This window comes from Silene latifolia, chromosome 1, assembly GCF_048544455.1.
Source record: "Silene latifolia isolate original U9 population chromosome 1, ASM4854445v1, whole genome shotgun sequence".
In the NCBI taxonomy this organism is placed as follows: domain Eukaryota; kingdom Viridiplantae; phylum Streptophyta; class Magnoliopsida; order Caryophyllales; family Caryophyllaceae; genus Silene; species Silene latifolia.
Window position 1 is genome coordinate 151,190,929 of NC_133526.1, and position 23,346 is coordinate 151,214,274.

General features: G+C 41.0%; 1 non-coding gene across 1 annotated transcript; it reads right to left on the reverse strand.

The window, feature by feature from the left end:
* Nucleotides 1–4,707: 4,707 nt before the first annotated feature.
* On the reverse strand, nt 4,708–4,814 carry LOC141618384 (small nucleolar RNA R71). The gene has a single exon (XR_012531379.1). It is a non-coding gene; the product is annotated as a small nucleolar RNA R71 (small nucleolar RNA).
* Nucleotides 4,815–23,346: the final 18,532 nt, after the last annotated feature.

Here is a 23,346-nt window from a genome sequence, read left to right on the forward strand (position 1 = left end):
TATTATTATTCATTCTAATTCACTCATCCAAAATAGAGTTCTAGTGAGAAGAAAAATCCTCTCTTCTTCTCTCTTAAAAACCGAAACAAATAAGTGTTTTATAAAAGTTTTGGTTCAATTTTCTACCTTGATTTATATTATACTAGTATTTGTAATATTAATCAAATTAAGAGAAGCCTTGGGTATAAAGCTTAGGGAGAGATCTTATACTTAGATCTTGTTCATCCATAAGGAAAAGCTCAAGATCAAAAGAGAAAGGTGATCTCTTTTGTGCCCTTAAATCCGAAATCGACAATGTAAGGACATTATTTCTCTTCTTTTATATTATTGTTTGCATGCATAAAATCCGTTTTAATTTTATGACAAATTATTTTAGACATATATGAGTATGTTAATATGTATATGAATCTACATTTCCTTCAAGCTTCTCCTCTTTGGTGGCCTCATCACATCCGGGCTAGCTCCATCAACAAAGTCCTTAAAGAAGGCACGGTTGGCCTTGCCAACCTCTCTATACTTCAAAGTCAACAACCTCATCCTTACGAGACTTGGACCTCTCCTCCAAGATTTGAGCTCTTGACCACTTGACATAAGCGGGAGTCACCCATGTCGTGGCAACGGGGTTTGGCACCTCCCAAAGCGGCCGAGTGGCCCACCATCTTTCGAAGACCTCCACAAGATCGGAGTTCCAAAAAACACACTCTTGGACTAGGGTATCTTGAGCGGGCACCTTTTGTTGACGCCTCATTTGCCTCATGAGCCTCTTGGGATAAATGAAGGAAGCGACCTTCAAACCCACCACCATCAAAGAGCAAGAACTAGCAACCGGAGCGGGCAACCCCGTTAAGGACCTCAAGTGCCATCATGGCACCACCCACCGGATATGAGGACCATCCTCCTCCACCAATCTTGAGGTCCAATAGGCCTCGGTGGATGCAAAACTATCCGAATACAACTTCTTCCACATAGTAAGGTGACAGAAGGAATAAGAAGAAGAATCGGCCGGAGGCTCTACATACCTTAGCCTCTCCAATAGCCACACTTGGAGGATCCTTGGAGATCCAAACGAAGGAGCTTCTCCACAAGAGCCCTTCTTGTCCAAGGCTTGGATGATCTCGCCAAACACCAACCATGATAGATCCTTACCATGCTCCATTTGCTCAACCACATGTACAAGGGTCATGCTACCATAGCATTTTGGCCCCTCCTTCTTCAAAGCATCAACAAAGAGGTATGCATGGACAAGGCAAAAGGCAAGAGCCCTTCTCCTAGCCATCTCTAAAACATTGACATCCAACCGGTTTGAGAAAATGTTGATAAGAGCCAACATATCCACACCATGAGGAGCAAGGAGAAAGTTGACTTGACTTGTTGACAAATCCAACATCGAACTAAACTTCTCCTTATAACACAACCGAGTAGGGGGAAGCATCGGAACACAACCCGGCCACCCACGAATGGCCTCTACTTCTTCGGCAAGAGAACAAATTTCGCCTTTCAGGAAAACGAAAACATGGTGTTTCGAATCCCAAAACCGAGAGAATGCTTCAAGAAATGAGGATTGCACCTTGACTTGATGAAGCACCAACAATTGACCAACTCCCATGCAAATGAGTTGATGCTTCTCGGGAGGTGACAAATCCCGACACCATTGTCGCAACACATTTTCGAAAGCATCTGATGTGACCATAATTAGCGCATATTTAGCCCCCGAATTAGCCTTGTTCCCATGCTTTTTAGTGCATATTTGGGTCATTTATTATCTTTAGTTCTTTGTTTTGCATATTCTTTGAGATTTTGATCCCTTGGTAGGAAAGGAGTAAGGATCTTGCATTTTCATGGCAAAACGAGACTAAATTGATTGAATTCAATGACCAAGCATCAAGGAGAGACAAGATTAGAAGGCCTTTGTACATATCATAGTAGATGAGCAATGTTGAGAAAGGATCCTTGAGTCCCCAAGGAAATCCCCAAGGATTTTATGAAGAAAAGGGAAGAAAAGAAGAAGAAATATTGCTGAGGTACAATCCGAGTGGATTGTCCTGAATCCGCCCGTTCTCCACAAGCACAATCCGTGCGTCTTCCTTCAAAGACGCCCGGGTTAGCAGCCACCAGAATCCACCCGGATTCCCTTGAAGACGCCCGTATTCCCCTTCCTGAATCTGCCCGTCCCGACTCCAATACGCATGGATTCCAGTACAGCGAAATTTCGTCTTCTCCAAGCTACAAAGAAAGAAGCCCTTCCTTCGAAAAATACCGGCTCCTCCCTGCTCAATCTAAAAAGTGTAATTACTAGTTTAGCCCTTAGTTAACCCTAATGCATCCACCTAATTTCCACTATAAATACCACATTAGTCTAATTAGAAGAGCATGTTCTTCTTATCAAATATTAGAGTAGTTAATATCAATCAAATCTCTCTTTAGTTTTGTAATCAACAATTAATCAAGTTTTAATACAAGTTTTGTTTCCTTAATCTCTCTTTTGTTCATCCTTTATTTTGGGTAATTGAAGATTATTTGGGTTATTATTGGGAGATTGACAACCTCTCAATCAAGCATCAAGTACTTCTTTTATTCTTGCTTTATTATTGGAATCATTAGTAGGTATAATTCTCTTAATCCCTTTTTAATTATTGTTAATTACTTTCATTTATTCATCATGTTTCCTTTTGTTGGTATGATTGACAACCTTGCTAGCATGATCAACATGATAATGAGTGAGTAGTCACCTAGCTAGGGTTAATGGGTAATTAGGGGAAACCAACATGGGGAATGATTCATGCTTAAATTAATATGCTTTTATGATTTATTTGCTTGCTTGTTTTGATCTCAACTCATGCACATGTTATGTTTGATGAAATGCGAGCCTATGAATCCTTGAATTTTTTACCCATCACCTATCTTTTCAATGAGACTTGTAAGACATAAACCAACTCGAGTCTCATTAGACCATGCATGTTGTTGAGTAGGGAAGATTAAGTCGACTTGTAGGTGTTGTACAATCTAATCGATTCGGCTCCGGGACCCAAACTTTCCTAGGATTGTAAGATATAACCCAACTCAATCCATCACAACAATAATTGCTTGCTTATAATTTGAGAACATGTTTGTATGATCAATTCCCATGATTCCCCTATGACCCCATGACACCCTAGTGCTTTTTATCAATTGTTTACAACCCTTTTAATTCATCTTGCTTGTTTATTTCCATTGCTATTTTAGTTAGTGACCTTCTACATCAACCCAAATTGTGACACCCCTAAGACACCACTAGTTTCAATAGAAATCTCATCTCAATTCCCGTCCCTTGGGATCCGACCTTTACTTGCCTCTTTACTAATTGTAGAGTTGTTTGTGAAGTTATAAATTGTGTTTTGATTCGGACGTGACCCAACGACAACATCTATTCAATTGTGAACACGAAACGGACCGATCAAAAATGGCGCGCTTCGGGACGGTGTTAGCTTGATTTAGATTTTCTTATATTGTTATTAGTTGTGTCTTTCTTTGCCTTGGGGAAGTAAAACTCCTCAAGGTTTGTTCTAATTGTTTTCAAGTTGTGTGATATTTTGCATGTCTAGAAGGTCACAAGGTGATTTGTTACCTTTTGATCGTGAAATTGAAAGAACTTTGACAACTAATAGGAGACTTGCTAGGAGGAATTTGAGAGGTATTGGTGAGGTTGTAGATATTCAACCAACTATTGAGTTCGTCAACCCTTTTGCAAGAGAAGGTGAGGATAACCCATTACAAAATACCACCCAAAATCAACCTACAATTATAACAACCCGACCCACCACGGTCGTAACACAACCCAATAAGATGGGATATGTACCTTTGGGCCCATTACTTGTCCTCACTTAAACCCAAAAGCACAAGGCCTTGTTACTAAGTGGTGGGTGGAATGCCATATAAACATATCACAACCTGCTCAATTCCCCGATGTGGGACAACCTTACTCTCAATAACTTGGGGTGTTACAATCTCCCTCACTTAAAGAACACAACGTCCTCGTTGTGCCTCCAACTTGACCGCAGCCAAGCCCAGAATCCTCCCCCGCTAGGTGTGTGACCCGGGTACTCCCGACCACGGGCTCACCACACGGTCGCAGGGTCGCTCTGATACCATTTATAACAACCCGACCCACCACGGTCATAACACAACCCAATAAGATGGGATATGTACCTTTGGGCCCATTACTTGTCCTCACTTAAACCCAAAAGCACAAGGCCTTGTTACTAAGTGGTGGGTGGAATCCCATATAAATATATCACAACCTCCTCAATTCCCCGATGTGGGACAACCTTACTCTCAATAACTTGGGGTGTTACAACAATGCCTAAGTTTTCATCACATTCCGTACTCACCGAGGAGAACCTACCCAATGGTACTCCCACGCCACAACATCTAACCGGAAATTTTATTGCCAAATCCGCTTTTATCCAATTAGTCGAAAGGAGCCAATTTGGGGGGATGCCTAGTGAAGACCCTCATTCTCATATGGAGACCTTTTATGACTATTGTGATGCGATTTCTCAAACCGGTGTAACTCAAGACCAAATTCGATGGGTCTTATTTCCTTTTTCTCTAATTGGCACCGCGAAACAATGGTTGAAGGGCCTTGATAAGGCCACTCTCGGAATTGATTCTTGGAAGAAGTTGGCTCTAGCTTTCTACAAAAAATTCTACCCACCGGAAAAGACTAACATGCTAAGAGCTCAAATTACGGGTTTTAAGCAAAGGGATGAAGAATCTTTGTACGAAGTTTGGGAGCGGTTCAAGGGTATTTGTCGCTCATGTCCTCATCATGGACTTAGCGAATGGTTCTTGGTACAACAATTTTGGAACGGTTTATATGAAGATTCAAGGAACATTCTCAACATGGGATCAAATGGAATGTTCACCGAAGTTGATGACAATCAAACATGGAACAAAATTGAAGAAATGGCGGTCCATAACTCACAATATAGTAGACCTCGCAAGGCTACTAGAGGAGGAAAGCATGAAGTAGACTCCGTTACTCAATTGGGTGCTCAACTTAGTGCTCACATTGACACAGTCAATTTGAAGTTTGAAAAAGCTATGGCTAGACTTGAAGAAGTCTCAAAATCACCAAAGCATCATGTTAATGCCATGACGGCATCTTCATCAATCCCAAGTGGGATATGTGAGAATTGTGGAACTTTGGGACATGACCAAAGTGAATGTAGGGGAACAAATGAACAAGTGAATGCTTTCCAAGCATACAAGAGTGGTACCCCTTATTCCAACTATTACAATGAAAACACCAAGTTCCATCCAAATCTCTCATACAAAAGCCAAAATGTTCAAAACCCTCAAACAACATACACCCCACCTCCCATGAGAAACCAAAATCAAAGACCCTTTTACAATCAAAACCAAGGTTACCAAAATCAAAATCCATACAATCACCAAAATGACCAAGGTTTTGATGTTCAAAAAGCGGTCCTCCAAATGCAAAAGAATCAACAAGAATTTTTCACTCAAATGCAAAAAGATAGTCAAGCAAAGGAAACCACCATCAACAACATCCTAGCTCACACCGAGATGTTGGAAACCCAATTGACTCAACTAGCATCTTCAAGCTCACAAAGACAAAAGGGGCAATTACCACCTCAAAGTAATCCCCCAAGACATGAAACGGTTAGTGCCATTCACTTGAGATGTGGTACAAGGTATAAAGCACCGAAGAAGCAAGTTGAGGATGAAGTTGTGGAAGCTAGTGATAAGGAAGAAATTGTGCAAAACTCCAAGGATGGAGAATCATCAAAAGAAGAGATTTCAAAGAAAAATGAAGACAAGATCAAGGAGAAGGAGCCCATTGTGATTAGACTTCCTTTTCCAAGTCGTCAAGCCAAGCCCAAATTTGATGACCAACTTGGAAAGTTTATGGAAATTATGAAGAATTTGGAAGTCTCGATTCCTTTCACAGAATTAATCAATCACGTGCCGGCCTATGCGAAATACAAGAAAGACATCCTCACAAAGAAGAAGTCGATCCGGAAGCTTGAGACTATCACCTTCACTAAGGGGAGTAGTGCAATACTTCAAGGGAGTTCACCTCCAAAACTAAAGGATCCGGGAAGCTTCTCAATACCGTGTACCATTGGCGACACCACGATCAACAAAGCCTTATGTGATCTAGGGGCTAGTGTGAGTGTTATGCCGTACTCGGTGAGTAAAAGGTTGGGGATGAGAGAGCTTAAATGCACCAATATCACACTCCAAATGGCCGATAGATCGACAAAGACACCATTAGGGATATGGGAAGATGTTCCCGTACGAATTGGGAAGTTTTTCATCCCGGTGGACTTTGTCATTGTTGATATGGAGGAAGATTCCAACATTCCAATCATTCTAGGAAGACCTTTTCTACACACCGCGGGTGCGGTGATTGATGTGAAACATGGTGAGCTCACTCTAGAAGTGGGGGATGAAAGCATAACTTTTAACCTTGACAAGACTATGAGAGCTCCTCGTTTGCATGAACCGTGTTTCATGATTGATCATTATAGTCAGAAGGATGATAGGAAGAAGTCGGAACTCCAATGGAAGAAGAAAATTGAAGATGCTCCATTCAAAGAGCAAGTGAATTGTGACAAGGAGAGCTTGCAAAGCTCATCAAAATCAAGCAAAGAAGAAGAGAATGGCCTCATTGGCCAAGAAAAGAAATTGGGAGAGTTGTCTGCATCAAATCAAGAGATTTTCAATGATCAACTTAATGAAGTTTGTGGTCTTTGGGACGACCAGTTCGAAGGGATTTTTAATCCCTACATTCGTAATGCCATCGATCAAGACTGACAACAAGGGCCAAGGTCTATTGAAGAACTTTATAACGATAATGAACAAGCTTTTGATTATTTCTTCAAGGTGTTGAGCAACATCAACAACACCTTGGGCATGCCCCCTTGACATCTCATCTAGAATGAGAGTTTGGTGGAGTCCTCCCTAAACCACCATTTGTAAATATTTCTAACTCCCTAACTTGCATTTCAATTCTTATATTGCATTTTTGTCATCTTTGGATTTTTATACTTTGATCAAGATAATTGTCATGTTTGAGAGAAGTGAGGGAGGGACTAATGATTTCAATTGATGTGTAGTGCTTTAGCTTAGTGTGGGGATAACAATTGCCTAGGCTATTCATGCCTTAGTAGTGCCCCCAAAATGAAGAACACAAGATATGAAGAAGAATGGAAGAATGACAAGGGATATGCATTGTACACGGATGGAACTGAATCCGGGTACAAAGGGGTCGAATCCGAGCGGATTCAGGAGAATCCGCCCGTCTTCAGACAATCCGGGCGTGTTGGGTAGAAGACGCACATCCCGAAATGAGCTGAATTTTTGAAATTTTTGACTGTCAATGAATCTGGTCGTCTTGCATCCAAATCCGCCCGTCTTCAGACAATCCGGGCGTGTTGGGTAGAAGACGCACGTCCTGAAATGAGCTGAATTTTTGAAATTTTTGACTGTCAACGAATCCGGGCGTCTTGCATCCAAATCCGCCCGTCTTCAAAAATCCGCCCGTCCAGAAGGGAAGACGCCCGTCCTTTTGGCTGAAGAAAACAAGAAAAATCCTTGTGAAAGAATCCGCCCGTCTTCTGCAGAAGACGCCCGTCCCGTGTTTGCAAATCCGAGCGTCTTCACAGAAAGACGCCCATCTTTAGGCGAGTTTTTCCCAACCCAGAACAGACCAAATCCGCTCGTCCTGAGCATAATCCGCCCGTCTTGCCCCTGCAGTTCAAATTTTTTCGGGCTTTATAAACCCCCTCCCACCTTCATTTCTTCATTCCTTCATTCATAACACTACTCACAAACATCAAAACCTTCATCCTCTCCATCACAAAAACAAAATTCCTCAACAACATTCACCAAAATCAAATCAAAACATCCTTTTAACAACAAATCAATCACTCCTTTTTCAATAAAAATCAAAACCAAGCACAAAATCTTCAACCTTTGAGTCGATTTTTGAATTCATAAAGGCAAAGCCTTTCACCTTTAAATCGATTTGGGTACACTACAAATTAAAGATTTTTCACTCTTTTCTTTGTTAAATCATCAATGGCAAGGACTAAGGGAGCAACAAAGGCAACAAAGGCAAAGACACTTTCATTAAGGCAAAAGAGTCTTCAAGCAAAGAAAGCATTGGCTATGGTGGTAGCAAACCCAAACTTGGAAGTGCAACAACAACAACAACCTTCTATGGGAGCAACAACATCTACTACTCCGGAAATTGATCAACTTTCGCACTATCCGGAGGTAAATTTCATTTCCAAAACCCATAGGGACACTTTTGCCAAATTTGCTAGAAAATCATTTCAATCCACCAAGTTTATTTGTGAAGATACCTTAGATAAGTTGGGTGTCCTTGAGCAAACTAGAGCCTTCTTTAAAGCCATGGGGTTGGAGAAATTGTTTGAATCAAAAGAATTGACATACCCCTCCCTTACCTTAGAATTTTTGAGTTCTTTAAAAGTTAACAAAGTTGAGACTATGGAGAACATCGAGTTCCGTCTAGCTAATGTTAGTAGGCGTATCTCCTTTAAGGAAATGGGTAAAGCTTTGGGTCTTAGTGATGAACGGATTTATTTTAAGAATGTTGGCAAGTATGACCCCGACCCTCTTTGGGAGGCAATTTCCGGAAGGAAATTTGAGGACTTTCATGCGAGTCGTGCTCTTTTAGTCCACCATCCGGGCATCAGAGTATGGCATAAGGTCATAGGAAACACCATCATTGCGAGGAAAGATACCAACCATTTCACCAAACTTGATTTTGTTCTTCTTGAGTCGGCTTTGAACATTGGAAGAGTACACACCAAGCCTTTCAACTCTCTAAGGCTTTTGGTGGATAGATGGCTAAACATTTATTGTGGGAAGAAAGGCACTACCGTTATTGTGAATGGCGGCCTACTCACTATCCTAGCTAAATACTTTGATCCTAACTTCAACAAAGATAACAAGTATGAGGCGAAACAGGGTGGTCATCTCATTGATATGCATACTATGATACACAAGTACAAGTGGGTTGCCCATAACCCTCTTGACACCAAGTATGGATGGCTCACTAGTGAGGCTAGATCTTTCACTTTGCCTTTAATGATTTGTCGATTGAGTGTCCACCGGACGAATTATCTACTTCCCCTTTCAAAAGAGGCCGAGTACATTATCCGACAACAAAAGGGTGAACTTGAAATGCCCTCCTCTTCCATTGTCACACCACCCTACCCTTTCGAGTACCAAGAGTTCAAGCCCGATGGCGTTGAAGCAAGAAATGATTATTTGACTCTTCTCATGCAAGCAATGCACAAGCAAGCCTTTGAGGATCGGAAAAATGCTTACTTAGCTCAATATCCACCCCTCCTACACTTAGATAGGCAAGGACTACTTGACCCATCATGTCCTTTGCCTAGTTGGGCGGATAGAGAAGTCCTATTTCCGAGTGCATCTAGGGTTGTTCCGGGTGATAATGAGGTTGTCGGTAATGAAGAAGTTGATGATAACATTGATGAGGAAGCAAGTGAAGAAGGAGAAGAGGATGATGAGCAAGGTGAAGAAGAAGGTGAAGAAGCAAGTGAAGAGGGAAGTGGCAATGAGACCACTTCTAATGAGGAAAGTGATGATAGTGATGATATGATGGAAGATTAGCAAGCTTTGGAGGCTCCTACCCTCTCATGGTTTGTCTATTTCTCTCTTTGTTTTAATTATTTTTCTTGATCATTGTTGGAGTAGTCCTATCACCATAGAGGACTCACACCTCGGTACCATTGAGGTGTTCTCATTTTATTGTTCCCACTTTCAAAATCCAAAATGACAAATTAGTTTCATGCATTGCATAGTGTGTGCATGAACTACACCCATCCTTAGGACATTAGCAATAGTGTCTAACTCGGTTTGGGGAAGTTAATGCATACACAACGGGAGGTAATCTAAATTATCCTCTCCGTCATAAAAAAAAAACCATGCATCATGTAGTGTAGATTAGTGTAGATTGCATTTAGTGTAGAAATCATGCATCATCTTTGCATAATTTCCCATCATTTTGGCCATTGAGGACAATGCCCATATTAGTGTGGGGATGGGAATTCTAACTTAACTTTTATTCAAAAATCAAAAAAATTGAAAAATTTCGAAAATCCATAAAAATTTGAAAATTGAAAAACCAAAAACATGTTTATTTCCTTTTGTAGTATAGTCTTGTATATATTACTGTATATATTGTGTTTGTTCTATCCTTGTTCACATTGATTGACTACGCCACATCCGAGACATGAGGATCATGAAGACCGCATGGTATGATCTTTCCAATCTCCTTTTTCCTCTTTATGTTAATGACTATGTGGCTTTATTTTGATTGATGCGGTATAACAATGTGAACTTAGGACTTGCATTTAGTTTATTTGGCATATTAGTTGATAGAATCACTAGCATTAGGATGTATATAATAGTTGCATCATGGCATATAGTTGCATTTAGATAAATAGTTTTGAAAAATGCCTAATTAGGAACTTTGACATGAGCAACTAAGCCATTACAAATACTTTTTCAACTTAAGACTTTGCCTACTAGAATTGTTGTAATAACCCTAGATAGTGTCATACTAGTGTCTTTTGACCCATGACCCAAAGCCTAGTCAAGGGTTTGCATGTGAGTCACCTATCCAACCCCGTGATGCGATATGGACTTGGTTAACTTGTCTAGGTGACCTTGATTGACCTTGTGGTAAGGCAACCTAAAAATACTTTCTATCAATAAGTTTGAAGTGCTCATTTCGAAATTTTTGTCATGTGGAAGTAATTCAATGCCAAGGAAACCTCAAATGTTATGAAATGTTGAAATGTTGAGAAATTTAATTATTTTGATGGAGGCGTACCACTTTGATGTGCTTTGGAAAGGGATCCATTGAATTGGGCCCCCACACGGTTGTGAATTCGACCGCCCAGAGACAGAGTGACTATCACCCCGAAAAGCTATTGTCTAGAGGTTAACCGGTTGCCTAATAAGCGATTGGCGAAAGCAAAGGACACTAGCCCGGAAGGGACAAACCCCATCTTAAATTTTTGAAATGTGAAAGTTAAATGAGGTCAATTTTTGAATACTAGTCATATCCACCCCTTGTTTACAACGATTTGAGTATTTCATTCCCAAAAAGCCTTTTTGTCAAGCCACTTTGTCGAGCTTGGGACGATCCATGACCTTTACTTTTGTAAAGAATTCGAGACTTGTCATGTCATATACTACTAGCATCATAGGGATCATCATTCCACCACCATCCGATCGCCCTTGACGAAAGCATTTGGAAATTGAGGACGAAAGTAGTCTAGTTTAACACCATTTGGAGGTGATTTAGTGCCATCCTCTTAGCCTTAGTAATTTGTTGAACTAGTATTTGTGAAGGATTACATGCTCTTAAATTTGTTCCTCTTTAGTGCCTCCGCCACTTGATGAGGAAGTGGCTATTCCTTTTGTAGATGCATCCATTATTTGACTTTTGTGTGCTCAATGTTTGGATGTGTCGCCATTTTGGCAAGACCCACCTTGCCTTGCAAGAAGGCATCCTACCTCATGGTTGCCTTGTTGTGAGTTGAAGGGGCGGAGTGAGACCCGCTAATTGTCTCATATCGGCTATGTTATTAGGTTAGTTTAAATAATGGTCCTAGTCGTTGTCACCTCTTTACTCGGGACGAGCAAAGGTTCGGTGTGGGGATATTTGATGTGACCATAATTAGCGCATATTTAGCCCCCGAATTAGCCTTGTTCCCATGCTTTTTAGTGCATATTTGGGTCATTTATTATCTTTAGTTCTTTGTTTTGCATATTCTTTGAGATTTTGATCCCTTGGTAGGAAAGGAGTAAGAATCTTCCATTTTCATGGCAAAACGAGACTAAATTGATTGAATTCAATGACCAACCATCAAGGAGAGACAAGATTAGAAGGCCTTTGTACATATTATAGTAGATGAGCAATGTTGAGAAAGGATCCTTGAGTCCTCAAGGAAATCCCCAAGGATTTTATGAAGAAAAGGGAAGAAAAGAAGAAGAAATATTGCTGAGGTACAATCCGAGCGGATTGTCCTGAATCCGCCCGTCCTCCACAAGCACAATCCGTGCGTCTTCCTTCAAAGACGCCCGGGTTAGCAGCCACCAGAATCCGCCCGGATTCCCTTGAAGACGCCCGTCTTCCCCTTCCTGAATCCGCCCGTCCCGACTCCAATACGCACGGATTCCAGTACAGCGAAATTTCGTCTTCTCCAAGCTACAAAGAAAGAAGCCCTTCCTTCGAAAAATACCGGCTCCTCCCTGCTCAATCTAAAAAGTGTACTTACTAGTTTAGCCCTTAGTTAACCCTAATGCATCCACCTAATTTCCACTATAAATACCCCATTAGTCTAATTAGAAGAGCATGTTCTTCTTATCAAATATTAGAGTAGTTAATATTAATCAAATCTCTCTTTAGTTTTGTAATCAACAATTAATCAAGTTTTAATACAAGTTTTGTTTCCTTAATCTCTCTTTTGTTAATCCTTTATTTTAGGAAATTGAAGATTATTTGGGTTATTATTGGGAGATTGACAACCTCTCAATCAAGCATCAAGTACTTCTTTTATTCTTGCTTTATTATAGGAAACATTAGTAGGTATAATTCTCTTAATCCCTTTTTAATTATTGTTAATTACTTTCATTTATTCATCATGTTTCCTTTTGTTGGTATGATTGACAACCTTGCTAGCATGATCAACATGATAATGAGTGAGTAGTCACCTAGCTAGGGTTAATGGGTAATTCGGGGAAACCAACATGGGGAATGATTCATGCTTAAATTAATATGCTTTCATGATTTATTTGCTTGCTTGTTTTGATCTCAACTCATGCACATGTTATGTTTGATGAAATGCGAGCCTATGAATCCTTGCATTTTTTACCCATCACCTATCTTTTCAATGAGACTTGTAAGACATAAACCAACTCGAGTCTCATTAGACCATGCATGTTGTTGAGTAGGGAAGATTAAGTCGACTTGTAGGTGTTGTACAATCTAATCGATTCGGCTCCGGGACCCAAACTTTCCTAGGATTGTAAGATATAACCCAACTCAATCCATCACAACAATAATTTCTTGCTTATAATTTGAGAACATGTTTGTATGATCAATTCCCATGATTCCCCTATGACTCCATGACACCCTAGTGCTTTTTATCAATTGTTTACAACCCTTTTAATTCATCTTGCTTGTTTATTTCCATTGCTATTTTAGTTAGTGACCTTCTACATCAACCCAAATTGTGACACCCCTAAGACACCACTAGTTTCAATAGAAATATCATCTCAATTCCCGTCCCTTGGGATCCGACCTTTACTTGCCTCTTTACTAATTGTAGAGTTGTTTGTGAAGTTATAAATTGTGTTTTGATTCGGACGTGACCCAACGACAACATCTATTCAATTGTGAACACGAAACGGACCGATCAGCATCCATGAATATTTTGTGGAAAAAGAAGAAAGGTTTTTTTTTGTAGAGATGTTTTTGTGTTTCGGATGATGAAACAATGAAGCACAAACGTCCCTATTTATACAAAACAATCAGCGCCTTTTTTCGGAAAAAAGGGGAAGCTGGTTTCTATCGCCAGTTGGCTCACGCCTCTTTGGGTTGTTCCCACCTTGAATTGTCACTTTCAAGTTGTGTTTCTTCCTGATACCCCAAACCTCCCGCCGCAGGGCTCGCGCCTCTCCGGGCCTATCCAGGATGTTTTGTGTTTTCTCACACTCACATTTCTTTGTTTTCGCGTTTTACGAAATCTAACACGGTTTCCATGACGCAGCTTTAAACATATGGGTTTTTTTTTCTCTTTTTTAGGGGGGAAGGGCTAGTCGCCCCGATCCACGGCGGATCGTTTCCATGTCAGTCGAAATTCCGAAATTTTTTCGCTTTTTCGCATTTTCCACAAAAATCGAAAATTGATAAATACGACGTCAGTTTTCTTCAAAATTTCAAGCTCTCACAATTCCGAGTCTTGATCTCACAAAATTCAAATCAAATACACTCGCAAAAAAAATCTATTTTTAAATTCACCCCTGGCGGTTTGAGTTTGAATTTTTCGAGTTAAAAATCAATTTCAACAAATTTCGATGCAATTTAATTCAAGACACGAGTTAATTGCTCAATTTTCAAATCAATTCTTTTTTAGAAGTCCAAACGTGACGACTTGTCGCGTTATTTTCAAAATATCATTTCAAATTTCAATTTTAACTTCGAGTCATCGTGGTTAATTTTGTTTTCAATCAAACGCTTTTTACGTGTTTACATTTATATGTACGTGCTACCTGTTGCCTGTTTTCTACACTAATGATGCAGGAACTAGTGCGAAGCAAAGGGAAACTAACAGCCGACAGCGCTTCTCCGAAACACAACACAAAAAAAGCCAAAAATCACAAAAATAAACCACAATCCAAAAACACATATATACAAACCGCCTCACGCAAAATACATCGACACACGTTTGATACAAACGACTGACCATACAAACATGATCTAGTACAGACATCTATCATACAGACACTGGCCTAAAACAACGAACTGGGGGCTATCTGCCACCTGCCGAACTAAGCACTCCCTATCCTTCCAATCGGAAAAGAAAAGGAGCAACACGGGAAACAGAGGAGTAACAGCGGAAGCAGAGGTGGTTACCATGATGGTAATACCTCGTTCCTACTCCATGACAAAAAGGAAAATGACGCCTGGCAGATTTTCGATGACATGACAATCGGGGATCGTAACTCAGCCCGTCTTCCCGACGTTGACCTCCAATCATCAAAATTCGGCGACAAAAAGGAATTGTCACATCGGACGCTACCCCGATGTTGAACCCCAATCGTCAGAATTCAATAATGATCAATGACGGCAACGTGGGATGACGCACCCGTCTTGAACCCCACTCATCAGACATCCAAACCTTTGCAGATGACAGCCGACGATCGATGCCCGATCATTGGCCGGGCAAAGGCCGCCAGGGAGAAACACAACCAAGCCTGTAACAAAAAGCAGTCGTATCCTCATCCTCCGGGGTCATCCTCGTCCTCCGAAGTCTCAGCAATTGACCCAGCAGGTCCCGAACACTCCCCTGCAATCAAAGAACGTCAGCCGAAATTTCGGCATTACGACGGCACAAAACGGACAAATCCAAAAAAAACCTGCAAAAAAAAACAAGGGCAATCCCGCCCGAACCCAACCAAACAAAACAATCCACAAAAACCACACAAAAAAATGACTCGCCCTTCTTTTCAGGCAAAAGACGAGTCAAAAAACAACAACAACAACAACAACAACAACAACAAAAATGGCACCTCAAGACCCACACAAGGTCCGCCATCAACCGAAAAGTGTTCCTAACACAACGGGGTATTTCCCACAGCTCGAAAAAGGCAGTTTTGCCCCAATTCGAGCACAAACAGGTCAAAATTTCGAAATACGACCACGACAAAGCAACTTGATTTTATCGCGTCTTGAAGCGACCTAAACTACCAATGACGTCCATTTCAAAGCAAACTGACTCAATTTGAGCTCAAACAGATACTTAGTTTGTCAGACATAAGACCGTCGCAAAAGGCAAAAATTCCAATTTTGCCCACAATACCCCGACAAAGGTTCAAAGTGGCAAACACGGTCTACCCCGACTACAATACAACCTAGTGGGGCACACAACTCAAGCAAACAAACTTGACATTGTGAAATGAGACGGTTTCCTCGCCTCATTCACGTTTTTCAAGCATAGGGAGCGGGAACTGGAACCAAAATGCAAACTAAAAACACCCCTATACTTCTAAACAGGTTTCTAACCTAATGCAATCATCAATTTCACTCGAAAGTGGCTCAATCGAAAACGCCCAAACCGATTTTGAGGGTATAAAGTTTCGCCCTAATTCAATCAACAAAAAGAGAAACAAAAACAAATGGATTAAAAAGGATTTACATACCTTGAGATGACATATCGACAATGGCGCGAACTCAAGCAAACGAGAGACCCAACAATGGCGGTTTTTCTGGTTTGTCGCGTGTTTGTGAGGAAGACGAAGTGATGAATGGGGAGCTTCCCATTATCGCGTCTTTTTACAGAAAAATAGGGAAGCTCCATTCCTTCGCAGCTCTGCTCGCGCCTCAATGAGGCGATCCCTGACTCATTCAGCGAAATTTTGGGCTTTGGCCCAATTTCCCACACAAACTATCAAATTTCAAACGACGGCAATTAAAACCGTCATTTCAAAAAAATAATAGTGAAATTCAAAATTCACTATTTCTTCAAATTTCAAACGACGGCAATTAAAACTGTCACTTCAAAAAATAATAGTGAAATTCAAAATTCACTATTTCTTCAAATTTCAAACGACGGCAATTAAAACCGTCATTTCAAAAAAAAAATAGTGAAATTCAAAATTCCCTATTTCTTCAAATTTCAAACGACGGCAATTAAAACCGTCACTTCAAAAAATAATAGTGAAATTCAAAATTCACTATTTCTTCAAATTTTAAACGACGGCAATTAAGACCGTAATTTCAAAACAATAATAGTGAAATTCAAAATTCACTGTTTCCTCAAATTTCAGGCAACGACAATCTCTCCTCGAGATTCAAAAATCGCTGCCGACCCTGGGAGATAGGCTCACGAACCTATCCCCTTCCGGTACCACAAAAAAACACCGATATTCCCCAACCGGATATCAGAGGCTTCCTCAAGATGCCCGCTAATTCAAACAAACTTCCCGAAACAAGCCCATCCAACGCGGCTATTTCCTCGGTCGATCAATCGACCCTTGAACATGGCTGGCGGGTCTTACAAACGCACATGACTAGCGGGTCTTACAAACGCACACGGCTGGCGAGCCTTACAACGCACATGGCTGGCGGGCCTTACAAACGCACATGGATTGCGGGCCTTACAAACGCACATGGCTGGCGGGCCTTACAAACGCACATGGCTGGCGAGCCTTACAACGCGCATGGCTGGCGAGCCTTACAACGCACATGGCTGGCAAGCCTTACAATGCATCGCAGCTGGCGAGCCCCTTCATATACGCACCGCGGCTGGCGAGCCCCTTTATATACGCACTGCGGCTGGCGAGCCCCTTCATATACGCACCGCGGCTGGCGAGCCCCTTTCATATACGCACTGCGGTTGACGAGCCCCTTCATATATGTGCCGCGCCTGGCGAGCCACTTCATATACGCACCGCAGCTGGCGAGCCTTTGTCCGCAAATGAGATACAACTCAAGGACATATCCTAAAGATGCCTCGGGTATGACTCTTTATCACAGCTGGCGAGCCTTTGTCCAAGTCTCAGTCAAAGTGGGGGCTCTGTAGATATCCAGTATCTGTTGAGTCTTCAACAAACACCCGATGATTATCGGACTACAACATACTTACGAATCGCGGTGTTTGATCGACAGTTTGTGTACAACTTTACATCGAAAAACTTAAAACGATTTCAAAAATAAAACATTTCAAAACTTTTCAAAAGTACCTGGAGTGTTTAATGCATGACGACGGGATCGCAATGACACTAACTAAAGTCAAAACCGACACCGGACCAAAAACCGACTCAAAATTCAAATCCTGACTCCAACAACGAGTCAAATCGAGTCAAACACAAAAAGCAAACCATTCAAATGCTTCCATGTTATGATTTCCCGGAATCATACATAGTCAAGTAAAAATCAAGTTCTTCCAAATCCTAGGATAGAACAAATCATGACTTCCTCGTGTGATAGTGACAAGACACCTCGAAGACGTGCAACGTGGCTCGCTCCTCTTTGAGCAGCCCATGCGGCCACGTCGCTCAAAAATCACACAACCACCCATTTTCTTATAAATACCCCTCAAATGCCACCATTTGAGAGTTACGCGAGTGTCCGCCCCCTCATTTCTCCCTTAAAATTCTAGACTCGACTTCTCAAGTCACAATCTGACGTGTGTTTACGACCTACCGATCGTAAACACAAGCCTTACACTTTATTTGGTACCGTTATCGTGCATTAAAATCACTTGACCGACCATCTCAACCACTACACCATCACTAAACTTAACAAAACACTCTTTTACTTACTAAAAACGGTTTTAAACCGAGTTTTCCCACCAAACAAGTTGATACACTTACGTCGATTTCTCGCCACAAGCCTAGCATGTAAGTATGAGGGTGTAAAAAAATCTTCTTTTATCATGTTTTCATATGTTTCATGACTATAACCTGTTAAATCATGCATAACATGGTCCAAAACATGGGAAGAATGAGACAAAACCAGATTTTTGGTTGAGGCAGAGGCTACTTACGTAGCAAACAAGCTCGCGCCTAAAGCAGCCTGCCCAACCTTAAATCCAAATCGCGTTTGGTCTCTTCATCTCTTTCATTTTATTTCATATTCTTAATCAGTTTTTACCATTTTGAATATTTTAAAATCATTTTTATGACAAGTCTTTAACCATAAAACATTTTTCACCCTTGGTTCTTAATACCATGACGGTTTAATCTGTGTTTCGGTGATAATATGTGGTTAATTACATTTCAAAAGGTATTTTAAAACCTTTTATTTCGTTGTAGATACCTCATTTCTGCACCTCCCGCAAACCACCCAGTGATGATTGGGCCGCATGTTTGGTACGCGGAACGATTTGTGACAGTTCGTAAGTTTATCGTCAAGTGATCGCTCAAACATTTGTGTCTACCTCTTAATTGTCATCTACGTGCCGATACGGTCGTTTTGCAAGTAATTAGAGTACATTTGGAGTCCGGGCCTAAAACCGTCTTCATTTTCTGATAGCCATTAAATGCCGAGTCAGAATGTTCTGGAATGTTCCGGATATTTCTATTCCATATTTTATAAATCTTTTAATCTTTGGTAAACAATTTCCCGTAATATTCACACAAAATATTAAGGAAAACCAAATTATTCCGTTATTCCATAAATTAAACACGGAAATCTTTCTTCCGCAGGAGGAAACCGCCTGGGAAAGGACGCAGCAGGTGCTGCGCCTCTTCCAAGAGACGCAGTGCTTGCTGCGCCTCTTCCCAAGTCCTTTTCTGCGTATTTTTCGTATCTTTTTCATATCTTTTCGAGATTCACTTCCAAAGTTTCTACGAAAACCCTACTTCCTCCGTGTGATTAATATAAATAGAGACCTTCGGTCTCACATATTTCTCACGCGAGTGTCCGCCCTTCTCTTCTCCCTTTGCATTATAGACCACGTTCTTACTTTTTGGCGTCTACGTGCTTGAACTTTCGACCACGTAAGCTCGGATCCTTCTGAGTACCAGCCTCGTTTTGCATGACCAACCAATTTGACCAACTCCACATCAATCAACTTTAATTAATTTTAGTCTTTTTCCTCTTACGAGGGCACTTTCGTCTACATTCGAGTCGAGCATCACTAAACGTATACTTAGTTCATCTCGTTTCGTCAAACATGTAAGTCTGAGGGTGTAAATCTCTCTTTTATTTATTGTTATTTATTTATTGTAATCATATTGTAAGATTTATGTCGAAAATATAATAAAAACCGATTTCAAAAACCCTTTGTTTAAATCCTTTTACAGATTAACAGGAGACAGACGTCGAGAAGGGACGCAGCAACTGCTGCGCCTCTTGGAAAGGACGCACCACCTGCTGCGTCTCTTCCTGAGGTTGCCGCCGTTCCTGCTTCTCTTCTTCTTCCTTCGTATTCTGTTGGTTTCGTCTTCTTGTTTTCTTTCGTCTTTGTTTGTTCTTATTTCGTTCACATGATAATTTAACATATTGTTCATCTTTAACATATAATTTATCATTAATTCCCGACTTAAATCCCAAATAATCCATATTTGCGGGTTTTCGTCATTAAAGTCAAACCGGGTTGTAGAAATTCGATTCATTCATATTGAGTTTCTGGAATTCGATATTTGACATATTCTCACCTGTTTATTCATCATTAGTCCGTCATTGATTAATGATGTTTAACCTAATTAATTTATTTAGTTCTTAATTTGTTAATTAACCTTATTAACCTTGTAAATAATTCGTATTAATCGTTTTCATCCATGTTTATTGCTTCTATGACCGTTAATCAGTTGTAAATAATCTGCTAATCACTTTCATCCGCGTAAATAACATTAATCAAGCATTAAATTCACCAACGAACGTTAACGACTTGCAATTCCGGCTTCACAGCCAGAACAGAGCCAAGGAACGGACGCAGCAAGTGCTGCGCCTCTTCCAAGGGATGCAGCTCTTCTGCGCCTGTTCTTGGTTGATTTCTGTCCCTGAACTCCCGTTGTTGCTTTGACCTAGTTTATTAATTACGTATTTAATCTACTATTATTCGTATTATCCCCTAATTCCTGCTCGTTAATTCCTTTGTTTATTCTTTTCCAAAACCATCCGTTTTAAAAGTATTTTCGACATAAATCATATATCCAATGTAATTATTGTAATTTTCATTCATTGTATTTGTATTTCTTTATTATCACTTGTATGCCTTCACATGTAATCAATTTAATTCCAACTTTGACCCTATTGTATGATAAATTACGTGTTAACCGACTTATTTAATTCTCACATGCTAGGATTAAAACATTGGATGTTGCATTGCATGCATATAATCGACAATATATCGAGTATAAATAATTTCCCTAATCATTAGTAGAGGCCGCTATCGAGGCGGGCGGGATTAGGTGTTCGATCAAAAGAGCTTCCTAATACGTACCCTCACCCCTTACTCCAGATCTCTGTGAACATCCGTGTTCATTGGCATCCACGAGAGTCATTCTAGACATAGAATGCTAAGGGTAACGAGTTCTTGGTGTTCATGTCACTACTTTGTGTCTTGCCATGGCACGAGGTATTCGAACGGTTTCCGATTTTCTACAATAAATTGGTGGCGACTCCACAAATGCAAACGCTTGTTCTCTCCCCCAAGCGCCCCCGTGGGCCCGCGTCCACAGTTTGGCGACTCCGCTGGGGATAATACACTTACGTGTAGCCAAGGGTGAAACTTGAACAAGGTTAGGGAATAGTTTGTAAAAGACAATTGTCGGTTTTCATAACTCGGTCTTCCTAGATCGTTTATTCGGCCTTCCTAGGCCCAACCCAACCCATTCGACCAATCGTCCCGTCTAAACGGTCCTAATTCTTATTTGGGCCTAAGGATGGATAGCGATTGACGTCATCCATACCATGGTACTTACTCTTGTTTGTATCAAGGACATTCACTACTTGAGGAAATGGACTAGGAATCGGCCTTACTCTTGTTTGGTACGAGCCTCTCCACAGACTTCGGGTTTGATTGTTCGGTATGGCAACCCACCCTTTAAACCAAAATCCATTTAAATGCACTCAGCATCCCGTTATAATGCTTGTATATTGTTTGTACCATACGTGATCACCCTTCTCTAAACAAAACCATGACGATTTTTGTAAATTCAAAATCCTTCTTTAAAAATGTAAAATTTCGAACTTGGGCCTAATATTAACGCAAAACAAGCCGAAACTCTGTCCAATTATCGAGTCAAACTTCGGGCCTCAAAGCCCAATTCAAAACCTCACTTCGAGTCCACTCCTACAACCACACTAAAGTTGACTAGGACCAACATTTTTCAAACTTTGTCATTTCCTCAAAACTCACTGACACAAGTGGCACACTCCCACTTCACGAGTCAAAACATTTCTTTTCGAGTAAGTGTGCTAGAGTGGTCGATCGTGTTTTGATTCATCGTCGATCTCTTATTCAGTTTCCAAGATGCCTGAAACAAGCGACGTGAACTTCAACCAACTCCAAATTGGTAATGATCAAATCCTAGCCGCGCTAGCTCGTATCAAGTTACTCAAGACCAAGTGTATGATCGCCTTGACACCATTGAGGGCCGAATATATGCCGTGGAAACGAGGATGCCTCCTCGAGAAAGTGAAATAGCCGATGACTTCGTGAACAACTTCAGTGATGAAAACCCTCCCATGGGTATGACTGCAGCTGAGAAACGACTCCAATACTTAGAGGAGCAATTGATATATCTCAAAGGGGATGACATCTATAAGGAGAACAATCGCAAATATGAGGCTGTGAGTTCCAAGTTGCCAACCAACTTCAACATGACGGATATCCCTAAATTCAAGGGGCAAGAAAACCCTTTGAACCATATCCGTGCCTTCAAGGATTACATGTCTATCAAAGGCATTAAGCCCGAGATGTTCTTAAGGATCTTTCCTTCATCTCTTGACACCATCCCAAAACAATGGTTCTATTCGCTAGAACATAAGAAAATCACTACTTGGGACGATGCCGCAATCGAGTTTACTAAACAATATGCGGATAATGCTGAAATCCAAGTCAACATGCGCACTTTAGAGGTTCTTACCCTAAGTCGGTGGAGGAAGACTAGTACTCAACTTGTTGAACGTCCGGATGAGGCTACCCTTGTGGAGAAATTCGTGGACAACCTAAAGCCCATCTACGCAAATCATTTGAGGTATCAAAACATCAAGACTTTCAAATACTTGACCGTACTAGGGACAAGGATCGAAGATGACATTCGTAAAGGGCTCTTGTTCAAAACGATAGGTCGTGGATATCAAGGCTCAACAAGTCGTTCTTACGGCTCTACTAGCAAGACTGATGAAGTTAACCTCCTTGAGCCATCTAAGAAGAGTACCCCTCCAAGGAAATTCACAAATCTAGGGGACACGTACTCCAACGCTCTGAAAAGGTTGATGAAACAGGGCAAACTTCAACCCATAGGCCCTACGCCCGAACCAGAAAAGAAATCCAAGTTCTGGGATGAGAATTCGTACTGCGAATACCATAGAGGTAAGGGACATGATACGGAGAAATGCTACAAATTGAAAAATGTACTTCAAGATATGATTGAAGACGGTCGCCTACCAATACCACCTGGAGGTAAGCCTAACAACACTCAGAATCCTCTTGGAGTTCTAGTGATTACAAGTGACGAATCTACCTTAGATTGCTCACATCTCATCTCTCCGGAAAAAGAAGAGGTGATCAATGGGATATGGACGGATAGCGAGGAAGATGTCTACCTACAGGATCTTCCCTTAATCAAGAGCGCCGAAAGCATTATCGATGAGATCATTGCCACACTGGACACAGAAATCAACACCAATCAGCAGAAAGGATGGAGAAAATCGATCAAGTGGACAAACAATCAAGGAAGACTCTTCAAGCTCACTATTGGAGAAGGAGAGATGTTCAAAGGAGAACTAGAAGACGATGAATTCGAGTCAGAGTCAGAGTCGGAGTCAGAGTCGGAGTCTAGAGAAGTTCCTAGAGAGTCTCCTCCTGTCGTCAT